This window comes from Alexandromys fortis, unplaced genomic scaffold (genome assembly GCF_014885135.2).
Source record: "Alexandromys fortis isolate MF-2015 unplaced genomic scaffold, M_Fortis_MF-2015_v1.1 scaffold_71, whole genome shotgun sequence".
Classification (NCBI taxonomy): Eukaryota; Metazoa; Chordata; class Mammalia; order Rodentia; family Cricetidae; genus Alexandromys; species Alexandromys fortis.
Genome location: NW_026067954.1, coordinates 8,593,632 through 8,612,954, shown reverse-complemented (window position 1 = coordinate 8,612,954; position 19,323 = coordinate 8,593,632). Strand labels below are relative to the sequence as shown.

General features: G+C 38.1%; 1 long non-coding RNA gene across 1 annotated transcript; it reads left to right on the top strand.

Moving 5' to 3' along the window:
* Positions 1 to 840: 840 nt before the first annotated feature.
* On the top strand, positions 841 to 3,751 carry LOC126507363 (uncharacterized). Its single transcript, XR_007593500.1, has 3 exons — positions 841 to 2,415; positions 2,903 to 3,025; positions 3,511 to 3,751. It is a non-coding gene; the product is annotated as an uncharacterized lncRNA (long non-coding RNA).
* Positions 3,752 to 19,323: the final 15,572 nt, after the last annotated feature.

Genomic DNA, 19,323 nt, shown 5'->3' with positions numbered 1-19,323 from the left:
TATGTTTAATAACCAGTGTGTTGATGATATTTTATGTGTGTGTGTGTGTTTGAGAGAGAGAGACAGAGTATACATTTGTATATGTACATATATGCAAACACACATAGATAAAATCCCATAAACTCAATGACTACACAGGTATAAAAAAATGCAAGCTCAGTTTAGTTAGGCACCAAATCTCTAGAGCACCTCTGTTGAGATTAAGAAAGAAAAAGGAAGATTTTACTGCACAAGAATCTTGGAACTGGCATCCTCTAACTGAAACTCACAGCAAGAATGCACGTTCAGATGGTTACCCTTCTGCTCTTCCTTCAGTACTCCTGTCCCCTCAGGTGTTGCTAAATTTTAATTTGGGAAATCTTATGAGAGAGATTGTTACTGCGTAGCCCAGGTTAGCCTTAAATACATTACCCGATCCTTTGGTCTTAGCCTTCCTGGGGCTGGGATTATAGGCATGCTATCCGCCCTGCACGGTTTCCCTTGATGCCCATGAGCTTCTCTGGGCCCTCGGGAACCATCCGCATCTGTTGTGCTGGCAATTCACTAGCTTTAGAAACTTCTGTTTAAATTCTCCCTTTATTTTTCTTTTGTCCCAGTATCTTCCATCCCCCACTCTTTTCTTTCTTTCCTTTCTGTCTTTCTATTAAGAAACATATTCACTGAGAGGCAGAGGCAGGCTGATCGCTGAGTTTCACGCTAACCTGGTCTACAGAGTGAGTTCCAGGAAAGGAAGGATTAAACAGAGAAACCCTGTCTTGAAAAACAAAAAACAAACAAAAAAAAAACAAAAAAAAATCAAGCAAAGGAAGCTTTATATTGAATTGGGTGGCAAATATTCTACCTATGTACTTGGACTGTTGATTAAATTGGTAATAGGTCTTACTTCTGGGTACAAATGGTGTGGTCCTATTTTGATCTTCTGATTCCTGTGGGCTTCCCGTGTCTTTTTAAGGTTTCCTGGCAGCTCTCTGCATATACCATGTGAGGCATCCCAAAGCAAATTATAAAGGGGGAAAATAATTCTACCACCTCCTCCAATCTCAGCTTAATTCCTGCAGAAAAGTTCTTTCAGAACAGTTGTTTCTATATAGCTCTCTGCAGTATCCTTGGAATTATAAAAATCAAAGAGTGAGGTCTGAGAACATATTCTGTATCCTATGTACAAAAGCATGAAAATAAGTTCTGGGAAGCATCGTTACGCTGTGGCCAGTCACAGTTTTCTTTAAATAGAAGCCTTCCGTCACACTTGGACTAACTGTAAAGACTCGGGCTTTTGTAGTTTCACCCACTGAGAAACTTTGAATAAAATGTTTTTTTTTTTTTCTCTCTCGCCCCCACCATTGAGTAGACACACTCAAGTGTACTAAAGCAGAAAGTCAAGTTTGGGAACATATGCTGTTTACAAGTGTGTGAATGTACTGAATTTTAGCGAACATGTGTTTATAATTTCCAGAATGTGGTGTGTATCTTTATTTTATTATTTCTCCCAAAGTATTCCAAATTTATAATAGTGAATGTACATCTAATTTTAAATTTTTATTGTCCATTCCAATAAGATATCTTTAGTAACTAAAAAGGCTTAGAAATTTTCTGCTTTCAGAATAAGGCTGCTCCACTGAAGTAAAAGTTATGTCTAAGAGCTGAGTAGAATTGAGGTCCTTTCCTTTCTTCTTGCCATATGCCTCCAGCTATTTCCCACAACAGGAATGAGAGCTTGTGTGTTGATAATCTTGTCTCTCCAAGGGACATTTTTAGTTCTCTGATCTTAATTTTCTAGTGTCAGAGAAACAATGGAATGCCCCCAAATGTTTCCTGGATAGAGTGAGATAATTATGATTACTGAAAAGATATCTCACAGTTAATTTTTTCATTTGAAATGCAGCAGATAATGTATGCTTTTGTGGGACGCCAAAATCAGGCTTATTTTCTAAAAATTTCAATCATTCATTTCCTAGTTCATTGACCATAATTCATGTGGTAGCATGCAGAGTTGATAATTTGAAACTATTTCCAAATGAATATTTAGATCAACAAACTCCTGCTTCAGTCAACATTTTGTTACTTACAAAGCAAAACAGATATATTTTGAAATGTTATTGCTAAAATTGTCAATTTTTTTTTGCTAGATAATAAAAGCTAAAAGTAGACTGATACATAATAGAATTTTTCAAACTTTCTCCAGAAGGATAACAGGTCTGTGGATTTCATTATGGCTTTGTTTGGTTGAATATGAGATGTGGGGAGAAATGAATTGGACTGTATTTGTGTTTTAAGCAATGTTGTGGGAGTCCTCTCTTGTCAGGTGACTAATTTGACCTGCTGCTCAAAATTTCTTCCTTTGAACAATGGGAAGAAATACAAAGCAACACTCAGAAATACGGTTTCAAGAAGAAGATGAGGACCACAAGTTATGGTGTAAGTGTGGAAAGACGAAAGAAGAGACTTGTGACAGTAACGTGCTTCGTACTTTGTATGTGGACTGCATACGTGCATGTGTGTGTGTGCACACATGCATGTGCCTGCATATGTGTGTGTGTTGTATATGTAAATGCATATGAAGAGGCCAGAAAAAGATGTCAAGTGTCATCGTCCATCATCTTATGACAGTTTTAGAGGCAGGGTGTCTCACCTAACCTGAAGCATACCATTTTGGCTGGGCTGGTTGGTCAGCAAACTCTGGGATCCACCTATCCCAGGCATACATGTCATGTTCAACTTTTAGGTGGGTGATAGAGATTTAGCTCAGATTGTTTTTGCTTTCATAGCAAACATTCATTATAACCCCTTGAGCCAATCTCCCTAGACCCAATGATAATTTTTTTAGACATTGATATGAACTGAATTTAGTAAAAAGATGGAAATGCAGATTCTGAGATAAGGTATTTTATGTTGTTTTAAATAGTCTTTCTACTGGTGACTTTCGGAGAAAATACCTTTCAACTGAAATACTGCAGTTAAAAAAATCCTGAGGTCATTTGAAAATTTTCTGGGAGCAACAAAGTCCACAGCGACTTAAAACTATCAGGTAAGGAAGGCTTTTGCTTGCTTTCATTTGTCTGTGGAATACAATTTCAATTTTTAATGACTATCAAAGTTTATATAATATGACTGTCCTTTAGTTTAACTGCTGCTGAATATAGATCTAAACAATGTAATTCCCTCAGAGTTTAAAGCCTTGTGGGATGGTCACAGGTGAAGAGATCTACTATTAACCAGTGATACAATTTGGTAAATAAAGCAATTGATCAGCTTGGTTTACATGTTTTTTTTTTTTCTTCTGTGAAACATGTAATACTGCTGAAAGTCATGACTGTGAGCAGAGCGGGAGTAGCTACATGTCTGCCCTGAGCAGCAGACTACAAGAAAGTTGGGAAGAACTGAAGAGTAGAGGAGAATTCTGTATTAGAACTTACCTCAGTGAGACAGTAACATATAACTAAACTGCAGGGTGAGGTGACGCTCACTACCAAAGATAGATTTGTGTAAGCAATGCTGTATGTTTTTCTGCAGTCCCAGGGCAGAGGGCAGAGGCCAAAGGCGGCACAGGTTCCTGCCCAGCTGGGCTTCATAAGAGAAGCAAACCATCCCGTATTGGCTGTAGGAGAACCTACAAGAAAGAAACAAGCAGAGGCATAGAACTCATGGCCCATTTTGAAAGGTACTCAGGCTTTTCTTCGACCTGATCATTGTACATCTTTCCTGCTTTGCCACATTTTGCCTTTAACCAAATAAAAGTAGAACAATCCTTGGGTGTTTTTCATGGGCAACAAATTATGATACCTTTCTCCATATCTACATCTTTCTCAACAAAAATATTATAGAAATATATTGGGACTTAATGTATCATTGAAATCAGTATAAAACTAGTCAAAAAGTACTGTAAGAACAATTAAAATAAGTGGAGTTTTTTTTCACTTTTTTTATTGAAAAAAAAATTCTGCCTCCTCCCCACCTCCCATTTCCCTTCCCGTCTCCCTTTTCCCTCCCCCTCCTCCCTCTCCTCTCCCCCTTTCCCCACTCCTCTCCCCCTCCCTCTCCAGTCTGAAGGGCAGTCAGGGTTCCCTGCCCTGTGGAAAGTCCAAAGTCCTCCCCACTCCATCCTGGTCTAGGAATGTGAACATCCAAACTGGCTAGGCTCCCACAAAGCCAGAGCATGAAGTAGGATCAAAACCCAGTGCCATTGACCTTGGCTTCTCAGCAGCCCTCATTGTCCGCCATATTCAGAGAGTCCGGTTTTATCCCATGTTTTTTCAGTCGCAGTCCAGCTGGCCTTGGTGAGCTCACAATAGATCAGCCCCACTGTCTCCGTGGGTGGGTGCACCCCTCGTGGTCCTGACTTCTTTGCTCATATTTTCCCTCCTTCTGCTCCTCCTTGGGACATTGGGAGCTCAGTCCGGTGCTCCAGTGTGGGTCTCTGTCTCTATCTCCATCCATCTCCAGATGAAGGTTCTATGGTGATATGCAAGATATTCATCAGTATGGCTATAGGATAGGGTCATTTTAGGTTCTCTATCCTCAGCTGCCCCAGGCACTAACTGGGGACATCGCCCTGGGCACCTGGGAGCCCCTCTAGGTCCAAGTCTCTTGCCAACCCTAAGATGGCTCCCTTAATTAAGATATGTGCTTCCCTGCTCCCCTATCCAACCTTCTTTTATCCCAATCATCCCGTTTCCCCAAGTTCCCCCCAACCTCCCCTTCTCACTTTTCTCTCCCCATCTCCCCTTACCCCCTTCCCACCCTACCCCCAAGATCCCATAATGTGATAAGTTGTTCAAATTGTTTGAAGAAAATGTCTGGTCCATTTGCAGAAGAGAGTGAAATTCAATTTTAACGGAGCATTTTGTCTCAAGTGAGTGTGGCTCTTTAAATTGTCCATGTGTAAACTTCTGAAAATGACTAATAAATCTCAGGCACCAATACACTCCATGCAGGACACATAGGTACAGTTCATGCAGGATATGTGAGGCCCTGCTAGTGAAGTTAACTTCTTCAGCAGTCTGCATATGCAGTCTTGCAGTCCAGAGGCTAGAGAATAACAACACCATGTCTAGATGAACATTCATATAGTCATGTGTGCCAGAGAATCAACAGTAAAGCAACAATTACATGTCGAGCTCCTAGTGTGGTCCAGAAATTATATTATGTCCTCAAGGCCCCTAGGAAAGTAAAAGTTTCTGACCTATGATTTTCACAACCCTGTGAGAGATGCAGGCCTAAAGGACAGACTTGGATAAGGTTCTTAGACATCCTTTTTCAGTATTAGGAAAATATTTCAAAGAGAAATGTGTAACACTGATGTTAGAATTTCAGATCCTTCGGATGTTTTTGTGCCCCCAGCCTACTACACTAACTTATTCTTTTTTCATTCTAAACATCAAATGGAAGTATCAAAAGATCTTTAAGTCTCAAGGTATGCATTTCACCACAATTTACATGGCTATCTTGTGTAATTTTGAAGAATATATTTGGCTAATATTTACAAATACAGTAGTGTTACGAATGGAAGCAAATGCATCTTTAGACTTTAGGTAATAAGTGGGAAGAGGGGCTCAACACATAGTGGTCATAGGATTTCATCACTGTTTCAAACTTGTCCAAAATTACTCGATATGTATGAATCAGTACCAATTTGAGTATGTAATAAGTGGAGTTTTTTAAAGAAGAAAAATTTGTCTTCATCCTTTAGTTGTGTGATGTGTTGTTCTAGCTGTTCATATAGTAATTGCCATTTACTGCACGAGATACCATATACTTGCTGATGTGTTTACAATGTGATTATTTGAATTTTATAAGTAAGCTTATTTTTTTCAATTCAATGTATGCATGGCCCTTTATTCCAGGTGGAATTGAACTGCCTTTGCAGTTGTGTGTTTCCCTCACAACCTAAAACATTGCATCATATTTGGAATGCTGCAGCTGCTCAGCAGCCTCCGGACAACACTAAAACCTGGTTTTAGGAGAGGAAAGAGGGAAGAATAGTGTGTTCGCTGGAATTTTCAATAGGGGATATTTTTTTAAGTGCCTAAACTAAGTCTGAACCAAAATTACCAAGGCAATACAGTTTTTGATCTAAAAAAAAAAGAAAGCAAAACCCCTGTATATTATTAATGGTAAAGGAATTGTTGAAATGGGTTATACAAACAGGCCCGTGGTGTCAGTTTTCCTCTGCATTGATCTCCAATGACCAATTAGGAAAAAAAACAGGAGATGGATGGCTTAGAAATTCAGTTCAAAATGCTTTTTGAACAGCACAGTACAATGACATCATGTTTTTTTCATAAAGTAAGTATTTCTTAGCTGAATTAATCATGGTCACAGGGCATCATGTTAGAGTTGTACACAATAAAGTAAAACCACAATTTCTCACTTTGTGCTAACGATACAGAAGGCTGTTTGCTCCTGTTCTTGATGGGCTCTCAGTTATGGCAGGCAGTGTTTAAAACCTTAAACTTATCAATTTCCCCAAAATACATAAATTAAAAAGAAAGGAGCCCAACAGAGAAGATTGAGAAATTTCTTATTGTGGAGAAACTCTCTCTGTCTATGGAGGTAAAATTCAATGTAGTCCAATGTTCAAGTAATTTTTTTAAAGATTAAAAAATAGCAAAGATTCTTACCATTGTTAAACTGCCTGGATCATAACAGACCGTTTAAAAAGAATAGTTTCACTTTGATAGAATAATATCTAGATGAAGCTTTTCCCCTCCAATTTATGACTTTCGTCAATTTGCCCTATTACAAGATCCTATTGTTTAAGGATTGTAATGACCTATTGATATGTTTAAGAGCAGAAAGTAGTATAAGTCATCCATTAAAGACCATCATTGTTGCTGTGTAATATCTTAAAATGCGTAGTGGTGGAAAGAAAGTTAAGAACTCTAGAGTTTATCTAAGAAAGTGAGAAATAGTAACTATCAAAATATAGAATATTTAGAAACCAGGTCAGTTGTCAGAGTCCAAAATCAATGCCTCTATGCTTTGGGTAATTCAAACATGCCATTGTGACATATTTGATATAAAATTTGAACTGTGTTCCAATGTTATGGAGCTTTCAGAAAATATGATATTAATGAGCTGGATTCCTAATGTTTGCTGAAATTCTGTGCTGGCCCCAGCGTCGTATGGTGAGAACACAACTAAGTGGCTGTTCTGTGATGGAAGTCAAGAGTCCGTACGTGCCCAAGTCTACTCAGATTCTTCGATAGTATCATAATTTTTTATGAGGGCAATGAAGTAATATCTAATTTGTATGATATATACCAGAACTCAATTTAAAGATTCACTAATTTTTATATTTCCCAAACACAATCGTTCAATATGAATTGTGCCATAATCAGTATTTTATAGAGATGTAGATCGTGCTTCAAGTATGTCATGTCCTGCTCTTCTATGCAGAGGCAGCAGGACTGCTATGATTTAAATACCGTACCTTTAAAACCCCTGCAGATTTAACTTTGAAATGTATTTATTTGTTATTGCATTTAACCCTTCTCCCACCATCTGAGTCATTCAGATGCTTTTTGACAGCAAACCCAGCGCTCCCAAAAATGCCATGCAAGATAAATTGTATTATATGCATTGTTCACATAGAGTAATGTACAAAACATGTGGGTCCCTGTTGATTGAGAGAACAGATGTCTGGACTATTTATGAAACCAGAAAGGCATCCTCAGTATCTTATAAAAACAGTAGGATATTTTAAAGCCACAGTAAGTGGAGAATGCAGTTCAAAACTAAAGGTACAGCTTGGGAGGATACATTATTAGCGAATTTTAAATGGAGCACAGGAAATCCAAATATTTAATTTTATTTTTAAAATAAAATTTCAATTAGTCATATAATATAACATAGAATGTTAGAAACATGAAATGTATTGTTTCAAGTGAATCAAAATCTTAAGCCTAGAATGGCATTTTGGGTTTAGCTTCGTGTTGCTTTTTATGTACTAGATTCTGTGTACTAGATTTTTTTATGGACAAATTTTAAATTTATGCACAAATAAGAGGTCTGCTTCTTTTCAAAGCTGTGTTGCTTATTTTTACAGAAAAAGATTCACTTCTCTCCAATACATATGTTACTTTCTATTTTCAAAGATTAACTCAAGTAGTTAATATTTGGTCAAGTATGGTACTGTTTACTTTGGATTGATTTTTACAACTACTTTGAACATGTGTTAACACATCTGTCCTTTCCATGTCAAGAGGGATCACCTGTGTTGCAGAGTCTAGGATCAGGGACAATGTATTTCTCTGATGAAAACTTAGCACTGCTCACCATGGCTGGGCCTCAGTTTGTAGCCCTCACAGGATTCTACAAAGTTCTTCGTGAGCAGGATCCTCACTTCAACTAAGGTTTCAATAGCTTATTACGTTGTTTATCTAAGTTGCAAATTACTGTGAGTTCAAGTCCTTGTGATTTCTATAAAACGTAATTCAACCCAAACAATTTTTCATCAATGAGTTATTTAACTCATAGAGCACAGAGTCAAAGAACTCCAGGCAACTAAGGAGTACTGAGAGAGGGAGAATTAATCTTCCCCAGAAAAGAACACACCAATAGTTATCCAGTACTAAACTAGATTTGGGGAGAGAAAGAAAAGAGAAGGGGATAAATGATGTAACTCTATTATAATCTCAAAATTAATTACTTAAAAAAATTAAAAGTACTTTGGATAGCACCAGCTAATTTTTCTGAAACAGAAGCTCTTGTGTTTGAGAAGTGAGTTCTGGTTCTCCTTCTCTCTCTTTCCCTCTCTTTAGGAAGAACTATAAATATCAGAAAATAGACACAGCACATATATACACACACTAGAGAAGGAGGGAGGAAAGGAGAGAGAGAGAAGAGAGACAGAGAGACAGATAACTGAAAGGGTTTTCTAGTGGACACCATCTTTAATAATGACCCGATAAATTTCTAAAGCACAATTAAACATTTGTGCACTTCTGTGTTGTATAATAATTTAAATTAAAGCAATTTAGGACTTAATCCAAAGGACAAGCAACCATTTGGACAGATGATCAGGAATAATCAGCCTGAGTACGTTCCCCATCCTCACACTGCGGTGATGCTAATGATAAAGACAGATACATTAGGTTAACCGAGGGCTCCTAACTTTAGAAGAGCTGAAAATTAATTGTAACTTTTATATAGACATCAATCGTCTTGAGATGTACCTGTCTAGGAAGAACTCTTCCTGACTGTCAGCCACTCTCACTACCACCTACAAGCCAGGTAAGAACACCACTCCTGCAGAGCATTCTGGATTTCTGGGAATGCTGAGAAGCATTCTGCTTTGCTAGGAATGCAAACATGCAATTTAAAAAAGAGTATGTTGAGGCTACTTATAAGAAAATTGCATATGTGCACGCATGTCTATATACAAGTATTTCAATTTTAAAAGTTGAAGGATAGCTTTTTTTTTTTTTTAATGGAAAAGGCATCAGACATTGAGGAGACCGAGATTTCATTTGTCCTTTAAATAATCTTTGGAATGCTACACTTTTAGAGATCACCTATTACATGGAGCTTTCCAGAAACTAGAGTGGTCTAAATGAGAACATTTGTAGTATCCAGACTCCATCCAGGCTGAGAGGTTATATAACCAAACCAGTGTGTGGCCAGCCTCAAGCCACTGCCTGAGCTCTGGTCCTCCCCTTGTGTTCGTTCATCTTATCATTGCCACAAAGGTGCCCCCATCGGAAGCACTGTGCAGATAAACCCTCACATGCACAGATTGCATGTATGTCTTGACTATAAAATTAGTACACGATAACTACAAAAATTTAGTATATGTTGATAAGCAGTTATTCAAGGCATGAGATATAAACAAAGTAACATTTGTAGGGTATTCTAAAAAGGATTGCCCAGTACTCAAACTTGATGCTACACACCTATTAATAGGCCCAGCACTAGAGAGGCTTCTATGAGACTAAAGAAATTTAAAAGGACAGCTCTGAGATGACTCAGCAGGTGAAGGCTCTTGCCGGCCGCCAAGCCCTGCGACTTGAGTTCGATCCCCAGAATCACATGGTGGAAAGGTGGAAGGAGAGAACCAATTCCTGAAAGTTGTCCTCTGGTCTCTGTGTGCAAGCTCCAGCCTCCCTGTGTCCCTTTCCCCAAATAAATCAATAATAAACAGATAAAAATTAATGAAAAAGAATTTAAAAAATCAATAAATTGAAAAGAAGTAAAAGATTTACTTATATTAAGATATGAGAAAATAAAAGCGATGTTCATATTGGAGTGATACTGGCTCACTTTTAAGGTTTTTTTTATTACTGTAAGTATTTCTGCCTATGTGTCGTTTCTGAATGAGCAGCACAAAACATTTATGATGGATGGGATGGGCTTCTTATGTGTAAATGTAGCTGATGTGTACATTACAAATGAATCACTCTTTTTTCAATCACTGGTAATTTTACCAAATAGTACAAAGATTGCTAGGGAATTTTGCTTTCTCCAATGCAAAAATCATAAGACAGTTTGTAAGGTCAGTAAATCAATCAATGAGAAGCTAGTGGAAGAGGATCATTATTCCTCTAGGCCTACATCTCTAAAGGAAGACTGCCTTTTGTCAAGCTTAGGCCTGACTCTCCTGACTTCCCTTGTTCACAGTGGAGACCCACGCCCGTGTTCTCTGCTGTCTTTAGTCAATTTTGACCTCTTTGATGCTTTCACCTTTCTTTCTGAAGTAGGCAGAGGACCCTGTGGTTCTGATAATGGCTTCCGAGGGTGAGTACTTGTAACTTGGGCACTTATCTCTCTGGGGAGGGAAAATTGCTAGCGCTGAGGCATTTCATGAGATTTTCCAAACAGAGGCATGACACCTCCAAGGAAACAGACATGCTCTGACAAAGGTGTCTTGAGGCCACCAACTACCAGTCACGCTGGGGTCGCCATCATGGTGTTTAAGACAACATGTGCTTGCTTTGGAAGGAGAGGGGACACTTCATAATTCAAGTGTGACTTTTTTTTTTATCTTCTTGCATTTGGAGGAGTCATATTTATGACAGGAAAGAAAACTAACATGAAAATGTGCTTCTGCGCATGTGCCTGCCTCCCACCCCCCAGACCGTTTCCAGCCGACTAGAAGGATGGATAAAATGTGTGTGGTCACACCGCCTCATTCCCTCTCATTTTTCAGAACAATGCCCACATGCCCAATTCAGGTCAAGGCATCAGACCCAGGAAAAGGCTGCAGCCTGACATTGAGATGCTCTAGTTCACATACTTGCCCTCTGGAAGGACTGGCAGAGGCAGTCACTTAAATTAAATACAGGTCATCAAACAAGATATACAATCTATTTCTAAAACAGACAAGCCCAGCATTCCAAATCCCTGTGGCCTTTTACTGAGGCACACTGTGCTTCCTTTTCATGCTCCTCTGTCAGTTCATGTTCAAGTTTGCTCTGCTTGGAAGTGGTGTTTCATGTATTCTCTGACCCTCTTGCTCAAAGCGAAGAAATTGCTTTGGTTTATTTATGACCCAGTAACCTTAAGCAAAACTGAATTTCTTAATGTTTCTGAAGCCTCGCAGGGAGAAATAAAAGCTGAAGTAAATTTGGCATCGGGGCAAATCAGCTTTAACCTGTGCAAAAGACCTTCCAAAATCATGAAGGGGACATAGGTGAATACTTGTACATCAATGATATATTTCTTCTGGGTCTTAATTCAAGGTAAACTGTGTAAGAGGCAGGCGGTTAACACGAACTCAGAATCCTAGATTCACAGCATTTTCTAGCAATAATAAAATAAAATAAAACCATGTACCTTCTGACAGAAAATGTAAAAATTTCAATACTGTCCAAGATTAACATTTCAGCCGGTGATTCAATTGGGAAAACAGCAATGCAGAAGAGGATGGGTAGTAGAAAGAGATACTGATTGGAATCAGTACCTCATAAACTGGTGGGAAGGTGCGTTAACTCAGCAAACAGACATTGTTCCCCTTTAGAGTACAGTCCCGAAGTTTCTGTCTTTTCTCAGCCAGGCAGGGGCAGCAAGAGCAGAGGGGCCTTTCCCCGTAAAGAGAGAATTTAAATGATTAAGAGGGATTTGCTTTTGTTTTTGTTTTTTCCACCAACACAGCATAGCCACGTAAAAAGTGCATCTACAATTGCAGAATTCCTGCTAAACAAGAGTTAGCCATTGCTCTTCTGCTACTCTTGTTTATGTAAGTCATGTGATATTTAATCTAGTTCCTTGCTAGACATAAATTACTTTAAATCTCCTAAGAATTTAAAGATACTATATATCATATTTTTTTTATTTTAAGAATTTGAGAAATGTGGGCGTAAGTTTTCTCTCGAGAGTTTTTAGAAAGTTCTGGAATCCCCTCCGTTGCTTGTGCTTTGCTATTAATCATGACTCGGATGAAAGTTGCTTGATCGTAGGTCAAGTTTGCATGCTGAGTTAAGGCAGAGCGCCCACACCTAGACTCTCTTCTCTCGGAACTCTTGTCCAAATACTAGTGGATACAGAACGAGCTGATAGGTGTGTATAAAAGCAACGGAATGATGCCCTGAAAATGACAGGGCAATGGAAAAGCAGTGACATGCATTCGGGTGAGACTGGGAACACAAACAGATGATCCCAGGAGAACGTGCTCCCTGCCACAAAAGCAGCCCTCTGTGAGAAAACTGCTTATCTCAAAGGGAGCCTCCCAGGAAAGTTCAGATGAATCAATGTCATGTCCTGTGACTCTCTGCTGTCTCACTGCATACAGTCAGCACATCGTTACCCTATTCACTTCAAAATACCAATTAGAGAAAATTGTCATGGAATCTTTTTATCTACAAGATACTAAATGGTTACAGGTTTAGCATACAGTATTCTAAGTGAACAAAATGTCAGAATGCCTAAAAATTTGGACTATGTGGGTCACTGATATTTTATTAACGGTTGCACTGATTTCTATAAAACTCAAAACAGCTTCAACGTCAGATTCAAAATTCTATGTTTTTTTTTTCATTAAAGTCACATAAAGTTCTACTTAAATATAATACAGTGGCTTTCTTCCCTGCCTTTGAAGCACACAGGGGGATTTTTATTTAAGTTGATGATTGAAAGCAGTTGTAAAGACATATTCAACAGAGTTCATGCTAATTTAAAAAGACACCTTTCTCAGAGAGGACTTAGGAAATGAATAGAAGTGATTCTCATCTCTCAGTCACAGAAAATAACAGAGTGAAGACTTTAACAACCAAGATGGCTGGAGATGGGTTCTGTGTAGTGTTCATAGGTTGAATTCATTTTCATTCTAGCTTGAAATCTTGTATCATAGGCTAAGAAAAGAATGGTTTGAATTGGTTTAATTCATTCATTGTTTTCTAAGTAAGCATATATTAAGGAAATTATGTTAATTTTAAAAATCCTGTTTTATGTACTAAATTCTTATTCCATGTATTGTAAACATAGAGGACCAATATTGTGAGGAATTTAATTTGAGAAAACCTAAGTGGATTCTGTTTCAGTTTTGCATAAACTACATCCATCCTGGCTCTCCCTAATAAATGCACATCAATATTTAATTCATAAAATACTGAGATGTTACTTTTATTTGATAGCTCAAACTACTTTGAATGATACATTATCTCTGACTTTAACAGCCTGGAACTAAGTCCCCTCCCCCCCAAAAAAAGGCTTTTTATTTTTCTTTTTTTGAAAAAAAAAATTAGATCCTTTTCTTTCACACAGCACGAAGTGGAGGCTTGCCAAAGTCTGGGCTGGAAGAATCCCACTTCTTTTCTTCCTTACTCTTTTGAAATGGTTTAAAATGTGTGACATGTTTGCTTGAAGGACCGGGCTTTCCTCTGCCTCCCTCCCTCTTTAGACACCTCCAGATACGGTAAAGGCAGCACCACTCGGCTTAGAGGTTGCTTCAGTGAACATTCAACGCTGTCGGTGAGTTTGGGATTCAAATGAAAACCATCGACCGTTGATTGTACCCTATAGCTAACCACCATCTACTACTCCAAGGCCTTCTGTATTTGCTGAAGACAGCACTCCAACGCAGGACCCGCCACGACTACCTTCGCCTGGGCAGATTGTTCACAAAGGTCACAATCAACATTCATTGCTGTCGGTGGGTTGAACAGTGTAGAAAAGCTCACTGAACAATGAATGCAACTGTGGCCCCGCTTTTTGCTGTCGCAATCAACAGACGCTCCATCCCTAAGAGAGTTCTGGAAGTACTGACAGAATTCCTCACTTCAACTCCTGATGTCTGAACTTTCAGGTATGTTTATTCAGTTTGCATCATACAATCCTTTCTGTGAGGAAGTCACTATTTTATACAAGAATGCTGCTTTTCTGTGCTTCTGAGTGCCACACATGAGGCCCTTCTTATAAACACTAAGGTGTTAGATGTCCAGAACCAACAGCAGAGCTCTGAGGTGCCGCAGCTTCCTGTTCCGCAATGTGGGTGAAAGGAGAAGCAAAGACGCATGTCACCCGCATGCCATTGTCACCTCTATTTGTACCCCACGCAAAATAGTCACTTGCTCATCTTTCCTCAGCTGTCCTGGTCATATGGGGCTTGAAGTAATAGCTGTCTCTCATTCTGCTAAAGAACCACTGAAATGCTTCTGCTTTATAAGGAAATTGATAAGGAGGGGGGGGGGGGATGTACAAGTAGCTAAGCTGTTATCCAAGCGCTTAAGGTAATCATAGTAGATTTACTTTCCTAGAGAGACCTCACATTTAAGATGGGAGTTTACTCTTTCTAATTCCAAGAGCCTGATCTGAATTGGTAGACTTACTCTATCCTTTTAAGTAACAGGATTTCTTCTATTGTGCTTCATAAACTGAAGCAATGTCCAGCACACGTGTGGTGGGGACATCTCTTTATATGTTGCTAAGGTTCAAATCTCCAGCTCCAGGTTGGAGATTGTAAGCCTGTGTTCTGCTCATAGACTTAAATATCACCAATACCACATTCAGTTCTGATCTTTCCTCATGGGAACCACACCCTCTATCAACTTAGTAACACGCACTTTAGTTCTTGAGGCTGTTCCATGTTCCTATCTTTTCTCAGAGCCCTTAATAACAAAGGCCTGAAGATGCTCACTGCTAGAGGTCCTACTAAAACCATTCTTCTGTGCAGTTCCCCTGCTATGGTCCTGAAATGTGTTGTTCTGACATGGAATATTCCAGTATTCCAAGTAACACTATGTCTACTCTTAGCCATTTGTTTATGCTTTGTCCACTTATTTTAAAATTTATTTTTACTTTACATGTATGAGTCTGTCTGCATGCATGTGTGTATACTATGTGTGGCCTGGAGCCTATGAAGATGAGAAGATTCCCTGGAACTGGAGTAGTGAGTATGTGGTTGAAATTACAATGTGGGTGCTAGGAATCCAATCTCTGTCCTCTGGAGGTGCAGCAAGTACTCTTTAACTGTTGAGCTATCTCTCTGGTCCTTAAAAGTTTTAAAATATGATGATGTTGTAAACATCATCTGATGAACACTGGCTAGAATACCTTGTGCTAATATGTTTAATAGATAAATTATTCTTGTGAGAAAGGTGTGAATATTAACTAAATTAAACAAAAATGAAATATTATCTATAATTTCTCACACAACCTCAAGATTTATTTTATTCCTTAAGGAATTACATGTAATTCTCTAAAACACATGTAATTGAAGAGGTACTCTCTCATAATGAAAAGAAATTTTTTTACAATATTCACACAAAGCAGAACAGAGAGAAGAAAATGATGGAAGACATTGCTTGGATTCCACTGGGACATGTCAGAGTCCCCTTCAAAGAGAAGGCGACTGCCAAAAAGAGGTCATGTGGGCCACAGGTGAGAGAAGCCCAGGAACCCAAATATGTAAAACCTTACATATAAAATTCTAAGGAAAAATAGTTCACAAGACAAACTATGGGATGGACAGAGGAATGATGGAATAGTTGTGAGCAATACAAATATGGCTTAAAATTTGCATCATTGATGAAAATCCAGTCATAAAAAATGAGCTGAGGGATAAAAGGCAACACTGGGTGATGCCCGCATGGATGTTTCCATCCTCTGTTGGGCATCTTGGCTTTGGTTTCTCTTTAAACTCATTTCTGGTGCCTTCATTCTACTCCCATTTTGAGCATGTGATCTCCAACTCCCAGCTGTGCTGGTTTAGCCAAAGAACCACACCTGTCCTCAGGAGAGCCACTCCTTGGGCTTGCATGTGATTTACATAGTCCACTATTATGAATTTGAACTAAAATTTATGAAATCCTTCATGCCATAGTAGATGCGTGGCAGAGCTAAAAGTCATGAAGATTCAGTCATTTAGCAATTACCACGGTGTGTATGTTAGCAAGTGAGATTAAAACACGATTAACAAAGGGAAAATAAAACAGAAGGAAGCAGACATGAAATGTTCCATGGTCTTCAAGATGTGGATGAATTAGAGGCAATACAAGAAGTTTCTGGCCCAGGATGAATTCTTCCAGCTATCTGGACTCTGCTTCTTGATATTTGTTGCAGGTTCTTTATGATCTTTGATCCTTGTGCTAAACCCTAGATATCCTACTTTTTTGTGAGGTAAGCCTTTCTGTTCTTGACCTGCTGAATCATATAATGTTCAAGAAGGTGTGATATGAGATAAACTTTTTGGAAACAATTTGGCAACTGGTTGCTTTAAAATATTTGACACCAGTTTCAACTTCTGGGATTCTAAGTTTTTTATTTATTTTATTATTAAATAGTAGTTATTCATATTTATGGATCACAGCATGGTCCTTGATATATATATATATATATATATATATACATATATATATATATATATATATATTAGAAAGGGCATATGAAACTAATAAACTTATCCATTATCCTAACAACTTATTTATTATCCTATCACCATTGTTTACTATAGTGACAATGTTAAAACCTATTCTTTATTATTTGGAAGTGTCTAGTTATTAAGATTAAACACATAGTGTAATAGATCACTAAAACTTCTTCCTCTAGTTGAACTAAAATTAGTAAGAAATCTATTTCCAAGACTCAGTTCTTCTCTCGGCCTCTGGTGATAAACTTTCTGTTAACTTTCAATAAAATCAATATTTTTCAGTTCCACATTTAAGTGAAATCAAACAACACTTGTCTTTTCATCCTACTGACAATAAAGTCATTCAATTATATCCATATTGACAAAGTTTCCTAAGCCTGTATAGTATTTTATTACGTATATATGTTTGCACATATATGAAAACATACAGCATGCTTTCTTTACCCATTCATTAATTGAAGGACGCTTTGTTTCCATAGTTTAGTGACTGTGAATAATGTTGAAATCAAGACAGAGTTCAGACACCTCTGTGTTATATCTATTTCAGTACACACGTGCACACACACGCACATGCACACAGGGTACAGGAATGCTAGGACATATAGGGATACTATTTTCATTTTTTGAAGAACCTTCATCCTGTTTCTGAAGACAGTTGCATCGTGTATATCCTCCAAAAGCTCACAACGGCTCTTTATGTCTCTACATCCTTGTCATTGTTCTCTCTGCTCTTGCCACTTGTTATGATTTATGTTTTTGATAAAATCCATTCTAACAAGTGTCAAATGTTAGCTGATTATGATTTCAATGTGCATTTCCATGAGATGAGAAAACTTTTCCACATATATGCATTTTGAAATTTTAAGTATATTATTTATTATCATTTATGTTTCTTTAAGGGAGTTTGAATGTTTAGTATGAAATGATACAAAAGTTTATTTATAACAATGATCTTAATATACTGTTCATATATATGGCTTTGAATTCAAGGTATAATAAAATATTAACATTTTAATTACTTACTTGGTTTTGATTATTTGCATAATGTACATGTACTATTGTTGCATGAATTAATTATGTACTGATTTTCTCCTGAAAATTTATGGATTACAAATCTTATTGATTTTGGAATGAAAGGAAGGGACAACATTTACATCTCAAGGTGAGCTTCTAAAATCTGTGGTTTTGAGATAACATCTCCCTGTGTGAACCCTAAGGGTCTAGTAGGTGCTCTCTTGTCTCAGCCTCCAGAGTCCAAGGGTCACAGGTTGCTAAGACAGTGTGCTTAAGATGTGCTCTTAAGTGATACGGGCAGTCATTGTCAGTAGTAACACCAAAATGTCACAAGGAAGGGAAAGTAAAATGCTTCTCAAAATTCAAGGGAAGTCTTGCTGTGCAGTTGGGGTTTATAAATCTCTTCTTTGGGTATTTAAGGAAAAAGAGATGAACTCATTTTCATGCATTGTTCTCTCTCAAGGACAGTCATTAGTTAAAGACTTTCATAAGGACATTAGTTAAGGATAATCATTTAGCTAAGAACTCTATTTGATTTGTTGATCCGAATTTAATTTTTTTTTCAAAAGTTTTCTCCTTGGGGCTGGGGAGATGACTCCGTGGTAAGAAGCACTGCTGTTCTTCCAGAGGATCCTTGCTCAGAACCCACACCAGGCAGCCCATAACACCATGCAACTCGAATTCCAGGGCATCCAGTGTCCTCTTCCGGCCTCCATCGGCACATGTGTGTATGTGGCATATCACCACACATACACAGGCACATGCACATATACATATACATACACATAAAAATGTCTGCTGCTATTCTGCTGTGCTGTGTTTTGTTTAAAGCTATAATATCTGCTTACTTGCTGTACTAAACACTAAAAACTTTGGTTTACAAAAGAAAAAAAAACAAACAAAGCAAACACAAAAATCACAAAAACCCTGTTACTCTTAAGATTTGATGAACTTACATCAATAAAGTTAAATAAAATTACTTTTATTAAACACAGAAACACAGGTACATTTTGTCTTTTAAACCTCACAAGACCATTTGAGAAGGAAGATGCCATTTTATGACTAAGACAAGACACGAAGGCACCTAATGCTACAGCGCAGGCTGAGTGAGAATGGAAAGCGAAACTGCAGAGTTTGCGTTCCAGGGCTGCGGGTGAAGATTCGGGTGACTGTTTTTAAGAAAACAATCGATAGATGATTCCTTCCACGGTAATGTATTGGGATTTTCTGTAAGAGTGTGGCCCCGGGCAGATGGACCAGGTTCCACGGGTTGGGCTTTTGGGAGCAAACATAACTGGGCATTACAAATTGGAGTACCAATGGGTTATTAAACTTCCAACAACTCACCAGAAGGGGTCATGTTCTTGAGGAAGGATGGAGGTGGGGATACATCTGTGACAGGAGTAAGAGGAGGAGCTGGGAGTTAATATAATCAAAATATATTAGGCAAAATTCTCAATATTTAATAAAATATCAAAATAAGCAAAGAGATTTGGTTTTGCTTGTTCATA